Source organism: Lissotriton vulgaris, chromosome 8 (genome assembly GCF_964263255.1).
Source record: "Lissotriton vulgaris chromosome 8, aLisVul1.2, whole genome shotgun sequence".
Taxonomy (NCBI): Eukaryota; Metazoa; Chordata; class Amphibia; order Caudata; family Salamandridae; genus Lissotriton; species Lissotriton vulgaris.
In genome coordinates, this window is record NC_141696.1 from 699,049,735 (window position 1) to 699,066,844 (window position 17,110).

Below are 17,110 nucleotides of genomic sequence, written 5' to 3' on the forward strand. Positions count from 1 at the left end.
CATCCTGTTATACTCCAACAGTCATCCAAAAGTTACTCACACACATACTCACACATGCAAGTAAACTATTAAACATCCATTTATTTGCATATACAGTCATTCACTCACTAACACACATATACACACTCATCCACCCTTACAGTCCTCCACATATACTGTCTTCAAAACACATACAAACAGTGAGTCAGTCAAAAACCCATGCAGCTACTTATATACAAAGTGAAACACTGATACATATATTTCAATATTTAAAAGTTACTCGCTAATATATGTATTCAATAAAATACACTTAATAAGGCAGTTAACCACCTATTTTTTTTAAACATCCATTTACACACTTATTTAACGATGTATTCTTCCATCAACCTTTACAAATACATATATAAAACATATTAATTTTTCAGAAAGACACACATTCACTGGCTGGTGTCATCAATGATGTCATGAGTGATGTTACTGACGATGTCATGAGTGATGTAATATGTGACGTCATCAGCAGTGCATTGCAGGCGCGCTTTTTATAGTGAGTCCAACTAACTATAACGTTGGAATTTCAATGGTTTTATGCCAGTAAAATTTCCAGCTAACTATAACTGGTGTGAAACCTATGGTTTTTTCAGTGAATATATATATATATATATATATATATATATATATATATATATATATATATATATATATATATATTCACTGAAAAAACCATAGGTTATAGACCATATATAGTTAGGAATTCGCATTTACAAAACCTTATTTTACTCACACAAAACCATTGAAATTCCATATATAGTTAGTTGCACTAACTATATATCGCGCACCCGCAATCCACTGCTGATGATGTCACATATTACATCATTCATGACATGGTCAGTGACATCACTGATGACATCACTGATGACATCTCAAATGACATCACTGATGACATCTCAAATGACATCACTGATGACATCACTGATGACATCTCATTTGACATTACTGATCACATCACTGATGATATCATTCATGTGATAATACGATGAACCTCTTCAGACTCTAATATAACCTTAGATACAATCAGTGTAAACAGACAATCACAGACTGTCACTCATCCATGGAGTTACTCACACACCTAGTCAGTCATGCAAAGAATCAATCACACCTCCATTTCCTCAACTATACAGTTATACAAACTTTACTTATTCAAACATATACTAACACATATTTACTCTCTTATACAATCCCTGATACAAGTTCACAATGATCCATACAGCCACTCACACATTCACTGGCTCTTATGCACAGTTATTTATATATGTCAACTCTCACATGTACTGTGTTTTACATATGTACTTACTTTGACATGTAGCACTGAGATATCCATTCACTCACCAATACACTCATGCACACAGTCAACCGCCCATACAACTGTTTTCACATGCACTTTTGAAACCATACATCTAGTGAATCAACTGCTCACACATCTATGCACAGAGTCATACACCTCCCAGCCACCCACACACACACTCAGTCTCCCATACAAATACTTGGGCAACCAATCAATAACCCATATAGTTACTCATATAGCTACTTATCAACACATGCAACAGTTTACAGAACAACAGACATAATGATGCACAAATTAAGACAGTTTAGTCACTAACCCATGCACTCAGTGAGACACATTTAATCACTCACTCATACAGTCAGTCATGCACCTACTAAATCCTTCATCCAGACACTTATACATCCACTCATTCTTCAATATGTAAGACATATTTTAACTTTACAGAAACATACAGTCACTGGATGTTGTCATCAGTGATGTCATCAGTGATGTCATTTGAGATGTCATCAGTGATGTCATCAGTGATGTCACTGACCATGTCATGAATGATGTAATATGTGACATCATCAGCAGTGGATTGCGGGTGCGCGATATATAGTTAGTGCAACTAACTATATATGGAATTTCAATGGTTTTGTGTGAGCAAAATAAGGTTTTGTAAATGCGAATTCCTAACTATATATGGTCTATAACCTATGGTTTTTTCAGTGAATTTTCAAGGTTTTGTAAATGCTAATTCTTAACTATATATGGTCTATAACCTATGGTTTTTTCAGTGAATTTTCAAGGTTTTGTAAATGCTAATTCCTAACTATATATGGTCTATAGCCTATGGTTTTTTCAGTGAATATATATATATATACATACATATATAAACATATATCATCTGTATATCTATATAAATACAAACATAAATGCATGCATACATATACTTATATGCATACAGATGCATGTTATTTACATGAAAGTTGAAAAAACACTAATAAAAGCAAAGCTAAAAAGCCACCTCATTACAAACAGAATGGCTTTAACTTAAACGAGGGCGATATCTATTGCATTTTCAATGCTTGTTTACTTTGGTTCCATCAAGAAGGCATTCAGATGTGTCACACATTTGCCATAAATTCTGAATGTTAGCACTCTAGTTGCACATTAGATCACTGTAGTAAAGCTACTGCTCACCAGGGACGTCTGCTGCTGGTATTCAAAGTGCATGTTTCAGTCTGATTGTCAGAATTTTTTTAATGAAATAGAAGAGGATTTGAGAAGTCACTCAAAATGATCCCTAATTTTTCTTTCTGAAGCACTAATCATACTTTCTATGGCAAAATTAACCCCCTCATGTTGTTCCTTTTTAAATTGAGTGTTTTCAGACTTACCATTTCATTCCAATCAAGATGGCTTCTGCTGTGCCATACTTTTGTCATAAGTAAGACTGTTAGCGCTCTAGTTGTTCTTTAGAACACTCTGGGACATTCTGTCATTGGGCTATACTTGGGGTACATCTGGGTGATATTTGGGCTACATTTAGGCTCTTTTGTCTCTGGTGGCCATCTTGGGAGACTGTATGTCAGAATTTTTTAATGAAATAGAAGAGGGTTTGAGAAGTCACTCAAAATGATCCCTAATTTTTCTTTCTGCAGCACTAATCATAATTCATATGGCAAAATATACCCCCTCATTTTGTTCCTTTTTAAATTAAATGTTTTAAGAGTTACCACTTTATTCCAATCAAGATGGCTTCAGGTGTGCCATACCTTTGTAATAAGTAGGACTGTTAGCGCTCTAGTTGTTCTTTAGAACACTCTGGGACATTCTGTCATTGGGCTATACTTGGGCTACATCTGGGTGATATTTGGGCTACATTTGGGCTCTTTTGTCTCTGGGGGCCATTTTGGGAGACTGCATGTCAGAATTTTTTAATGAAATAGAAGAGGATTTGAAAAGTCACTCAAAATGTGCCCTAATTTTTCTTTCTGCAGCACTAATAATACCTTCTATTGCATAATATACCCCCTCATTTTGTTCCTTTTTAAATTAAATGTTTTAAGAGTTACCACTTTATTCCAATCAAGATGGCTTCAGGTGTGCCATACCTTTGTAATAAGTAGGACTGTTAGCGCTCTAGTTGTTCTTTAGAACACTCTGGGACATTCTGTCATTGGGCTATACTTGGGCTACATCTGGGTGATATTTGGGCTACATTTGGGCTCTTTTGTCTCTGGTGGCCATCTTGGGAGACTGTATGTCAGAATGTTTTAATGAAATAGAAAAGGATTTGAGAAGTCACTCAAAATGTGCCCTAAGTTTTCATTCTGCAGCACTAATCATACTATCTATGGCAAAATATACCCCCTCATGTTGTTTCTTTTTAAATTAAATGTGTTAAGAGTTACCACTTTATTCCAATCAAGATGGCTTCAGGTGTGCCATACCTTTGTAATAAGTAGGACTGTTAGCGCTCTAGTTGTTCTTTAGAACACTCTGGGACATTCTGTCATTGGGCTATACTTGGGCTACATCTGGGTGATATTTGGGCTACATTTGGGCTCTTTTGTCTCTGGTGGCCATCTTGGGAGACTGTATGTCAGAATGTTTTAATGAAATAGAAAAGGATTTGAGAAGTCACTCAAAATGTGCCCTAATGTTTCATTCTGCAGCACTAATCATACTTTCTATGGCAAAATATACCCCCTCATGTTGTTTCTTTTTAAATTAAATGTTTTAAGAGTTACCACTTTATTCCAATCAAGATGGCTTCAGGTGTGCCATACCTTTGTAATAAGTAGGACTGTTAGCGCTCTAGTTGTTCTTTAGAACACTCTAGGAGGCTGCAGTAGAACACAAAGGAATCAACTGACAGTCTCTGTCCTTGTTGGATGTACATGTTTTACTGAGAATGTCAGACTTCATTTTCACATGACTGAGAAAGATAATGTGAATTTACAGAAAATATGCTTTCAGTTTAGCTTATAGATCCCCTTCCAAACCACTGTGGGAAAATCATGAGATATTAGTTTTCTTTCAAACAATATTCATGATATCACAGCAGAAGGTTTTTTCACATGGTAAAATCACCTTAGAACCCACCACAATTCCTAAAACGAGTATGGTACCATCAACAAATGATTTATAATGTAACTAAAGTCCTAAAACCCTCTATTAACTACAATGCTTTTTAATGAGGCGCTATCATGTATATTGGTCCCAAGATGGCTGCCAACACTTCTTGGATGAAGTGCTGACAGCCAATCAGATCAGATGTGTGGTTAGGCTCCGCCCAGATATATATCTTTTTTTGAACCTAAATTACTCAAAATCCACTGGAGCACATATATTGAGACCTAGCAAAGGCACATCGGGCTAACAGTCCCTACAATTTTGCCAAGTTTCGTGCAAATCCATGTGGAATTTTAGTTTACGAGCTGAACATCATCTGCGCCAGCTTGTCACCCACGTACAACGTGCACAACAGCCATTTTAGGTATCATGGTCTCCCTGTCCACGATCGATCGCCAGAGCGCTCCTCTGACCCTGCAAGCATCCTCCGCGCACCCTGGCTCCCCCTCCCTCCCTCACATGAGCATAACCCTTCTCCTCCTACATGACCCTGTCCTTGGGAGTCACGCCCGCGCCTGACCAGCACCTCCTCTCCTTCCATGAATACCCCTCTGTTGATAAACCATCCATCCGCGCTTGATTGTCCACGCGGCATGAATACCTCTCCTTTGATGACCCCTTCCCCCGAGTCCGACTGTCCACACAGGTCCGAGGCCATCGCCTAAGCCGGGAGATACCGTTTACTGCCCCTTATTGTATGGAGTCGCTCCTCTTCAGAGGACCCACTATTTGATCATGGCCTCCCCACCCCATGGGATACGATCAGGCGCACACATCCTAAGAATCGGCGGAACACTCAGCCGCGTGATAGCCCCCTCCTGTTTTCAGCAGGGTGAGGACCTCTATTGTGGATGTATGTGGGGGTGGGTTTGACACAAGGATTATGGGGACGTCATTTCGTAAGTTTAAAGAGTCTTTTATGCAATAAAGAATGCTCACATGTCATAAACCAGGGTATAAGAGGCCAGGCCTTAGAGAGGCTGTTAGAGCACCTCGAGACGATACCTTGTTGTCTGATCTGATGTGTTCTGCTCCGTCGGAATAAAACTTCTGTTTCCTGCCTTTTGGTCTCCGGCGCCTGCCTCATTGCTTGGTAATTTGAATGGTACATAGGCGGTTAGCGCCGGGCAAATCTTGAAAAAGGTCATAGCCCTACCCTTTTTCTACAATTGGCGTCCCAAAGCGTGGGGCCCATCAGTGACACGTGGATCCAGTGGGAGAGGTCCCGACGACAGAGTGAACGACTGCAACGATCGGGAGAGCTCGTGTCCGATAGACCCTCGTCTGACAGCCGATCATCCGACCTTCACTAGTTCCGAACAGACCTCTCTCGAGTGATCTACGGTCCTGACTGGGAACCATCAGGAGTGCCACGAACATCACGAAGAATAGAGGACGATCGGGCGCTGGATTCGGAAGACAGGAAACCGTCCATGCGGTCCGGGTAAGGTCGTGTAAACACGACAAATTGAGAAATGATTGTTTGATTTGGATAATACTAGTATTACTCTTTTGTTGATCCCTCTGGAGATTCACCGTCTGCAAACGGAGAAACAACAGGCTCTCTCTTTGCAAGCAGTGAAGGATAGGTAACGCAGACTTTTGTCCCCATTGTAATCCGTCGTGCCTATCTTCCTCCCCCACTGCTTTCCCGAACTGCCGTTCGTGGATTGTTGTCTGGAGATTCTCTGTCTGCAAACAGGGAAGAACAAGGTCTCTCTTTGCAGGTAGAGAAAGAGTGGGTAACGCAAACCTTTAACACGTTGTACCCACTTATTCTCCCCACTGATTGTTTGATTGACCGAACATTGATTGTTCGATATTGGTTCTTTTGAGGTATTCACCGCCGGCAAACAACGGAGAATAGAAATATTCTGTCTAGTCTTTGCCCGCCGTGATAAGATAGGTAGTGCAGACCTTTGTGCCCGTTGTAACCCGTCATGCCTATCTTCTCCCCACTGATTGGTAGCCTGTTCAGCCCGGACCGCTTATTAGAGATGAACCATCCAGCTCCACTGGAAGGCACCCCTAATAAGGACATGTTCACCAAGCATGGACTAGTCGCTATTGCCTATACTAGGTTATGGCATAAGTACACAAAAACGGACCTCAAAAGTCAGTGGCCACTGATAGGTTCCTTTGATGATCATAAAATAAAAACATTAGAAATAGCACTCCAGAAAAATAAGACTACGCCCACTATGCTCGATAGTATCGGCATGTGGCGCAAAGAAACGGAACAGCGAAGAAAAAGAGAAGAAGCAAAAATAGGGAAAGAATTACGAAAGGCAGCCCACCTAGCCGCTAAGCAACTAGAAGAAGAAATAAAAGAAAGAAAGGAAGCTACACAAAACCAAGAATCAGGATCGACAGTTCAATGTCCCGTTAGGACCCCCTCTGCGCTCTACCCTGAATTGCCCTCCAAACAGCGGGCGAACGATGAGTTACTGCTAGGTCCCCCAATCATCTACATGCCCCCTCCATATGCCCCTGCCAACAACACCTGCAGGCCCTGAGTGCGAACGAGAACGACCTTAGCGCTAGTGCACCAGCCCTTACGGCCTCCGCACCAGCCACATTAACAGCACCACCTGATGACCTCGAGACTAGCAGGCACCCACCAGCCAGACCAAATAGGTTGAGCAAAGATGAGCCGGATGGGATTGACAAAATAGCAAAGACACTAGTAGAACGAAGGGAGAGCGAAGAATACACAATGAACATGTATAACTCGCATGCCGACAGCCACAGACGGCATTTCATTTTGCGATTCAGCTACCACACCCTGAACGCATATGAGGATAGGTATCAAAGTAAGGGTCCCGCTAAACTGACAACGCTGTATAGGAAGGTTGATGTTGGAGATGGGACTGAATGTGAGGCAACGGAGCTCTTCATGCAGATGCTTGAGGTCTTCCGCCACCTCACGGAACAAAAACCAGAAGCCAAGGTTACAGTCCCTGAAACGACCTCAGTAGAAGTAGCCAATACTATGATGCCCATCAGAGAAGCGGCCCCTTACTGGATTCCGCCACGTGGTCTGGGAACAAACAATGATATTAATCACGCAGATGCAAAAGGGAGGGTTGTGTACAATTGGGTTTACCAACCATGGGACCGACAAGATATCCTAACTTTTAGACAAACTCTGCCCGATTTAAGAAAGAACCCGACAGCATTCTATACTGAATTAGGCACAGCCTTGGGTTCGACGATAATGACTTTAGCGGACATTGACTTGTTTTTCGGGTTATGCCTGCCAGCTGACGTGTGGAAGCAAATCCGGAAGGCTGACCACACAGATCTGTTTGGACATACCTGGAACCAACTCAGTGAACTAGATAGACAACGAGCGCCTGGAAGGAAACCAGTAAAGGACATATTAGAACTCCCAGACAAATTAGTTCAGAAGTTAAAGACACTGATCCCAGAGAAAAAGGTAGATTGGTCGATAGTCACGGCCTGTCGTCAGAAACCCCAGGAAGATGTATCAGAATACTTCTCCCGATTCGAGACAGTGTTCTCCGACTACAGTGGCCAAGACATGACCACCGCAACCGGACAACACCTGTTTGTACAAAACTATGTGAAGGGCCTATCACAAGAGGTCTCCCAAAAACTGCAGACGAGTGAGAGTAGTTGGGGGGCCTCCAAACCCGCAGATATCCTTCAGATGGCTCAGTATTACGAGCACCAGAAAAATGAGAATGATAGGGCGTCCGAGAAAAAGAAGAAGGATTTGAAAGAAAGGGTGATGATAGCCCAGATACAAGGTCGGACGGGAACCCCAAAGGGGGAACTACCAATCGACCATCCCTAGAAATCCACCTCCTAAAGATCACACCCCAACACCCCGCACTGGACGAAGAGACATTAGCGATGACCAATGTGCCTTCTGCAAAGGATTCGGCCATTGGAAATCCCAGTGTCCGGTTCTGCTAGAGATGACCAGAAATAGGGACCCCAAGGATGTAGCGGGTGGACCGAGAAATAGAGGACAAGGACGAGGGCACACAAACGACACCAACAATGACAGATCAGGGAGATCGAACACATTTGACCGCCCCCGACAGAACCAGTATCAACTATCCGACGGTGAGAATGCCCCCGATTTTGCATAGGACTGCCAGGGGCAAGGGAGGGATCCAGTCGAGCTCTGTGTTGACCAGCAAGGTCCTTATGTCACTGCTAAGGTCCTGGGTACAGAGTCTCCATTTTTGGTAGACACTGGGGCGACACGTAGTGTGTTATCGAAACGACTGATTCCAAGGGCACCCTTGTCTGGCTCACACATTACATCGATAGGTTTCGATGGGACGCCCTCCACTAACCCCCTGTCCGTACCTGTCACCTTTGACCTAGAAAGCAACACCACTGACACAACATTTCTGCTCTCCTCCAACTCCCCTGACGCCATTATGGGCATTGACTTACTGAAGCATTTTCGAGCTACCATTAGGTGTTCCCCGGATGGAGTCCGAGTCATCCTGTACGACAACCCAGACATACCCAAATCTTGCCCTACACGACACATGTGCTCCATAACTGATGCTGACCTGTCCTTGCTTGATACCCTGCCTCCGTACCTATGGGCCAAAAATGACTCTGATGTGGGACGAATGATGATTGACCCTATTCATATAACTGTGAGACAGGACGCTATGCTCCCGAAACTCCCGCAGTATCGGATATCGCCTGAGGGTGAGAAGGCACTGGTAGCGATCATTCAGTCTCTGGTAGATGCAGGAGTGGTCGAAGAAGTGGTTAGCAATGTCTGCAACAGCCCTATCCTAGCCATTGTCAAGAAGCAAGGCGAGGGAGATGAGAAAGCGTACCGCTTCATCATCGACCTGCGAGAGATCAACAAAGTGGTTGTACCCCAATACCCCGTAGTCTCAGATATCACCACCATTCTGACCCTCATCCCGTCCACTGCCACCATCTTCACTGTTATCGACCTCAAGAATGCGTTTTTCTCTATCCCCATCCATCCAGACAGCCGTTATCTCTTCGGCTTCACCCTGAAATCCCGCTCGTACCGATTTTGTAGAGCTCCCCAGGGGTACACTGAAAGTCCCAGTATTTACAGCCAGGCCCTCAAAAGACAGCTGGACGCCGTCCAGCTACCGGATGGAGTGGTGTTGATCCAATATGTCGATGATATCCTTTTGGCGGCCGACACCACCCCACTTGCAATCACAGCCACTGTTCAACTCCTACACTTTCTTGCAGAAAATGGCCACAAAGTTTCCAAAAAGAAATTACAGTTCTGCCAGCCACAAGTGACATACCTAGGCCATCTCCTGTCCAAAGAAGGGAGGAAACTCACACCCGACCGAATCCAAACCATCCTAGACACCCCCGTCCCAAAAACACAAAAGCAAGTCCGCTCTTTGGTTGGCCTAACCTCTTTTTGCAGACAATGGTTACCCAATTTCAGCCTCATTGTAAAACCCCTACTTGCCCTGTTGGCCAAAGATGCCCCCTTCCCGCTCCCTTGGACCCCTGAGTGTCAAGCATCCTTTAAGGAATTACGAGATGCCCTCTGTTCAGCGCCCGTCCTGGGAACCCCGGATTACTCCAAACCCTTCTCCCTCTTCACTCACGAAAGGGAGGGGTGTGCATTGTCTGTCCTGACTCAGTCTATAGGTCCAAAGCAGCGCCCTTGTGCCTACTTCTCCGCCACTCTTGATCCTGTAGCCAGAGCTTTGCCTGCCTGCCTTCGAGCAGTAGCTGCCGCTGCTGTCTCTATCCGTCAGAGCGAAGGAATTGTACTTTCAAACTCTCTCACCGTGTTAGTACCCCATGCTGTCGACACCCTTCTGAACCAAACCAAAACTCAACATTTGACTAGCGCACGACTGACTGGGTTCGAATTGACGCTACTTGCACCCCACATCACACTAAAGAGATGCACGACTTTGAATCCTGCAACATTGTTGCCCCTGCCTGAAAATGACCCCGACGTGCCTCCCATACACGACTGTGTGACCCTCACGGACGAACAAACTAGGAGTAGAGTTGACCTCCGAGACACTGCTTTCACCGACCCCGATGGAGAGCTATGGGTAGACGGCTCATGCATCAAACTCCCAGATGGCACCACTTCAGCTGCCTATGCAGTAACGACAGCCCGAACAGTAGTTGAGACAGCCCGCATCACTAAACGATCTGCCCAGGCAGCAGAGCTGATAGCCCTCACACGAGCATGCATCATAGCCACAGGAACCACCGCGAACGTATATACAGACAGCCAGTATGCCTTCGGGGTGGTTCACCATTTTGGGCTCCTGTGGAGGGAAAGGGGATTCCTGACGTCCCACGGCACCCCCATCCTTCACAGAGACCTGGTTTCTGCCCTGATTGAAGCGGTTCTCCTCCCCAAACGACTAGCAGTGATCAAATGCCAGGCACACAAGAAGGTGACAGACTTAGTCGGACAAGGGAATGCACTGGCCGACATCACTGCACGAACCACAGCTGAGAATAGGACGGTGACCCGCATGTATGTGACCAGGTCACAAGCAGAGAAATGGACTGACGCAAGGGAAATGATCAGAGACATCCAGTCAGCCAGCACCCCTCACGAACTGACTAAGTGGGCAGGGGTGGGTTTGAAGGATGATGAGGGCTGCTGGCGAACAAAGGATGCAAACAAATGGTTGCTGCCTGACTCATACCTGATCCCCATACTGACGATGGCTCATTCCCCCGCACACATAGGATCTGCACCCATGATCGAACTCATTTCCAAAGTCTGGCACAACAACAAAATCCCCGACTCAGCCAGACGCCTAGTCCAGCAGTGCCTTATCTGTCTGCAACACAACCCCGGGAAAGGAACTGTGGTACCCCGGGGAGGGTTTGGGACCCCCAATCACCCCTTTGAGGTCCTCCAGATGGATTACATCCAGGTGGAGAGATGTCAGGGCTTGAAGTATGTACTAGTCATTGTATGTGCCTTCAGCAAATGGGTAGAAGCCTATCCAACCCGTGACAACACTGCCATGACTACTGCCAAAGTACTACTGAAAGAATTCTTTCCTCGCTATGGCCTTTGTGGAATTTTGTGGAGCGACAATGGCCCCCACTTCCTAGCTGAGGTTATCCAACTAATCCTAAAGGGGTTGGGGGTGAAACAGAGATTTCATGCGGTCTTCCACCCCCAATCCGCCGGCCTGGTGGAGCGCCATAATGCCACACTGAAGTTGAAATTGTCAAAAATATTGGCCACCACCGGACTTAAATGGCCGGATGCCCTCCCACTGGCTTTGCTTTCGATGCGCTCCACTCCCACCAAACACCATTTGACTCCCTACGAGGTTGTATTCGGGTGACCGATGAACCTCTGGACTGCTCCCAAACCGACCTCCATTCATGACGTCCCGGACGTCCTACTGTCTGATTATTTGTGCAAGTTAACTAAAACGTTGTCTGTCATTCATCAACAGGTGCAGCAGGCCATCCCCGATGCTTCCAGGGGCCCAGGCCACGACATCCAACCGGGGGACTTCGTTCTAATCCGAAACTTCCAACGGACCAAGAGCCTAGAACCCCGGTGGACGGGCCCCTGGCAAGTGCTGATCACCACACGGACTGCGCTTCGAGTGGAGGGGAAGAGGCACTGACTGCACGCACACCACTGCCGGAAGGTCTCCGCGACCCTGGCCACGACAGAAAACGTCAACACCCAAGAAGAGCTCCTGAACAAAGATCGACCAACATTGAACTGTTATCCTGATACTGAGGCACTTGAACTTGCAAAATTCTCTGATCCCACTGTGCCAACTAGAGAAGGGTATTTCCTGCGTCGAAAGGAGGGAGCTTCGGTTAAGTAGGCCACGGACTAAGTTGAATCTCAGAACGGTGACCTAAACACAACCAAGGGTTACCGGGAGAGAAGCTAAACGAAGTCTGTGGTTCTGCCCGCTACCGAGCACCTTGAAGATGATGGAAGCGCCAGATAAGAAGATGATGGAAGCGCCAGATAGGAAGATGATGGAAGCAACAGGAAATACCCGCTACAGGAACCCAAAGACTGACAATATGCACAAATCAAAGACAATCGCCCTCTTTATTGTCCTCCTCTTTTGCCTCCTCCTCATGACCTCCTTCTGGATCCTGGAGGAAAGCACGCCGGCTCATCGGGCATTGTTGCCCACTGCACAACCAACCCCCATGAAAGAGCACCACCTGATCTCCCTGTCACCTCAGCTCCGAGAGAGACGCAGGGAGTTCTGGAACAATTCCTTCGTGCAACTGTTGCACCAACACAACCTTGCTGCAAATGCCACGAACTGCTGGATCTGCGGGTTGCTCCCGCATGCCACTGGACACTCCATCCCCTTCATCCCTTCTCCTTTCTCAGTTCACGGCTCCTGACTCGCCTGGTTGATCCTCATGCAAGAGAGCCACAAGGATAACGCCACTTCCAGCCAGACAGTGTCGCACTTCTACTCTGGGTTTTGGCTGAACAAAACCGGAAAGATCTCTGCTCCCCTGTGTCCTGCGCTCACGGGCGCCACCTTCCTTAAAGACATTCCAGCCAAAGAACGTGTCGAAGTACAGGTGCTCCACAATCCAGCTAGATCCACCTTCTCTCATCTGCAAAAACAAACTACCGCCACTCTGACTGTGGCTCTGTCTGTTATCAATGTCACAGGTCTTGTGTGTCTCGAAGGCCAGGGAACACAGCTGGTGGGTCACAGTTCCTGCCGAATCACCAGAACATTGGACTCAGTTGATCCCCCTTCCTTTGTTGCTTCTCCAAACATATACTTTGTGTGTGGCACCAAAGCTTACACCTGGCTCCCGAAAGGTTGGAAGGGTATCTGCTACATTGCCTTCGTTCTCCCCCCCCACGTATGTAGCCCCTGCTAACCATCACCGGCAGAGGCGTGCAGATGACATTGGACAAGCTGACTCCACTGGAGCACAGTTCCTGGATGCAGCAAAGGGACTCGTTCCCCTGTGGGGCCCAATGGCAAACAGCCGCGCTATCCGACACCTGACCCAGGCAGTAGAAACAACGATCAACATCACGGCTGGCATCCTTGCTAACAACACGGCTGAGCTTCAGGCGGTCCGCCTTGTGGCCCTTCAAAACCGCCTTGTCCTAGATGTGGTTCTAGCCGATCGAGGAGGAGCATGACGCATCATCGGATCTAGCTGCTGCACCTACGTGCCAGATAACTCGCCCTCAGTCTACAAAGCAATCGAACACCTCCACAGACTTTCCTCAGAGGTTCACCAAGAACAAGAAGGATGGTCGCTTGGGAGCTGGTTTTGGGACACTTTAAAGGACTGGGGTTGGAGGTTGTTTTCCTTCGTACTGATACCTGTTGTGATATTATGTGGGTGTTGTTTAGGTATCCAATGTCTGCCATCTTTATTCAGCCTCGTTTCTAACTGTATGTGCCCAAAGACTTTGGACTTCCGAAATGAGCACATGAGTCCCCTCTATGAAGTAGAAATACGTGGCCTTATGGGGATAAATCCGAACTGACAAGTTGGCGAGACATGTTGAAAGGGAGGACTGTGGAATTTTAGTTTACGAGCTGAACATCATCTGCGCCAGCTTGTCACCCACCTACAACGTGCACAACAGCCATTTTAGGTATCATGGTCTCCCTGTCCACGATCAATCGCCAGCGCGCTCCTCTGACCCTGCAAGCATCCTCCGCGCACCCTGGCTCCCCCTCCCTCCCTCACATGAGCATAACCCTTCTCCTCCTACATGACCCTGTCCTTGGGAGTCACGCCCGCGCCTGACCAGCACCTCCTCTCCTTCCATGAATACCCCTCTGTTGATAAACCATCCCTCCGCGCTTGATTGTCCACGCGGCATGAATACCTCTCCTTTGATGATCCCTTCCCCCGAGTCCGACTGTCCACACAGGTCCGAGGCCATCGCCTAAGCCGGGAGATACCGTTTACTGCCCCTTATTGTATGGAGTCGCTCCTCTTCAAAGGACCCACTATTTGATCATGGCCTCCCCACCCCATGGGATACGATCAGGCGCACACATCCTAAGAATCGGCGGAACACTCAGCCGCGTGATAGCCCCCTCCTGTTTTCAGCAGGGTGAGGACCTCTATTGTGGATGTATGTGGGGGTGGGTTTGACACGAGGATTATGGGGACGTCATTTCGTAAGTTTAAAGAGTCTTTTATGCAATAAAGAATGCTCACATGCCATAAACCAGGGTATAAGAGGCGAGGCCTCAGAGAGGCTGTTAGAGCACCTCGAGACGATACCTTGTTGTCTGATCTGATGTGTTCTGCTCCGTCGGAATAAAACTTCTGTTTCCTGCCTTCTGGTCTCCGGCGCCTGCCTCATTGCTTGGTAATTTGAATGGTACATAGGCGGTTAGCGCCGGGCAAATCTTGAAAAAGGTCATAGCCCTACCCTTTTTCTACATCCATTCAGCCGTTCGAGCTAAAAGTGAGGCCAACCGCCCTATGGAAATTAACATGGGAAAAACGCGTTTTGGGACCCCCCTTTTTTCTCGGCACCCCCTTGATGAAACCCCCCCAAATTGTCAGGGGCTGCTCAGAAACAAAATAATGTTCCATTTTCCTGAAAATTTCTGCCAATTCCGTCCACAAACGCCAAAGTTATTAGACATAGAATTTTCAAAAATCCCATAGAGAAAAAATCCTAACTATATATTCCTACTGGCGACCGCCAGTAGGTAATATATATATATATATATATATATATATATATATATATATATATATATATATATATATATATATATATATATATATATATATATATATATATATATATATATATATATATATATATATATATATATATACCATCGTAGAGTTTAGCCCTCGAAGAAAGAAGCCACAAGATCGGTAAAATGTGCATCCATTTCATTTAGGAATCAACTGCAACAAGAGACGCAGAGAAAACAGTCACCATATGTTCTTTTCAGCCAAACCAGTTTCGGGAATCCTATCCCTTTCTCAATGGCTTCTGCTGGCAATGATGACGCAGCATGCACTGTAAATTAAAGGGCGTGCCTCCAAGGGCGTGGTCACATGTAATGGCCTTCTGGATCTTGTAGTGCATGAACCAATTGTCTCGAGTGAGTTCCTCATTGAAGCAGTAACTAACTGAGTGATTAAAACCCCTGTGGGCTGATGAAAATGTTGCGCTGGGTGTCCTATTGTCTGTGGTCAGCTGCTCCTGGAAACCAATCTCCCGTATATTGATATCGCCATTGGGCGCCATCACAGGTCCGCAGCAAGCGGCAGGCTTTCTTCCGCAGCTGGGCTACAGCCGCAAACATACCATAGTAGAGTTTAGCCCTCGAAGGAAGAAGCCACAAGATCGGTAAAATTTGCATCCATTTCACTTAGGAATCAACTGCAACAGAAGACGCAGAGAAAACAGTCACCATCTGTTCTTTTCAGCCAAACTGGTTTCGGGAATCCTATCCCTTTCTCAATGGCATCTGCTGGCAATCCTTCGAGGGCTAAACTCTACGAGGAGGAGTGGGGGGTATAAGTCCAGCATGCCGGGAGTACTCGCTCCCTACTTCCCACCCCCTCCGCGTGCACCTTGCCCACGCCACGGAATGCCCCCGCCTTGCTGGCAACCCTCCCAAACTCCCTTATACCATGGGTACCTAAGTTCGTCATCTGTTACCTGGTCATTTAAGCCTTTACATTTCCCCCAGGAATTGGAACCAGATTTGGGACTGAGAACCAGCAGCTTTTGAAGGGCCTCTCTGTGGTTTCTGGTCCAAGGAGCAACTCGAGTTAGTAAAACATGGACACTCAAGAAAAATAAAACATTGTATTTGGCTCCATTGATTAGTGATGCTGCATTAGCTAGATCATGAAGGAACAAGTTAGGTCTGCTTTTTATGGTCTTGCCTACACAGTGCATGTGCTGTGCTGCAAGACGTACTGTTTCTTATTCAGTGTGCCTGTAGCATAGTATTCATTGTAATCCTTGTCACTCTCATTTTCAATCTTTGATTACTTAGCTCCCATAGGCTTCCCTTGCTTTCTTTTCGTACCTTCTCTCTGGAGCATAGACCAAGTATATGTGTTCTTTCTCAGTTTTGTTCTTCCTCGTCTTTTTGCAATGCACATTTTTTATAAGCATTTTGGTATTATTCCTGGGCATGGAATGTGATTTCCTACTTTTCACACATGCGTGAAGCTTTTTATTTATGTTGCTTTCACCCTATCTTCCGCCTCTATCTATGCTTTAGTTACTTACACCCACAACAGTACCACTCTACACCACTCAACTTTATGCTACTTCATTGTATGCCACTCCACTCTACTCTGCCTTACTCCAATCTATTCTACGCCACTCTACTCTACTCAATGCCACTCTAATCTACACCACTCTATATCATTCCACTCTACATAACTCCTCTTCACTGTATGCTACACCACTGTACTGTACACCACTCTGTGCTACTCCACTCTATAGCCACTCTACTGTGTACAATTCCACTTCACTCTACTCTAAGTCATTCTACTCAGCGCCACATTACTCTACGCCCCTTGATTCCACTCTAAACCACTCTATACCACTCCACTCTACTCTACACCACTCTACTCTACACCATGCCTCTCTTTGCCACTCCACTCTACTCTATGCTGCTCCTTGTCACTCTAAACCACCCTTCTCTA

General features: G+C 45.9%; 1 protein-coding gene across 1 annotated transcript in view; it reads right to left on the bottom strand.

Annotated features, from left to right (window-relative positions):
- Positions 1-17,110, bottom strand: part of EGFL6 (EGF like domain multiple 6) — a 433,277-nt gene that overhangs the window by 24,234 nt on the left and 391,933 nt on the right. The window lies entirely within an intron of this gene.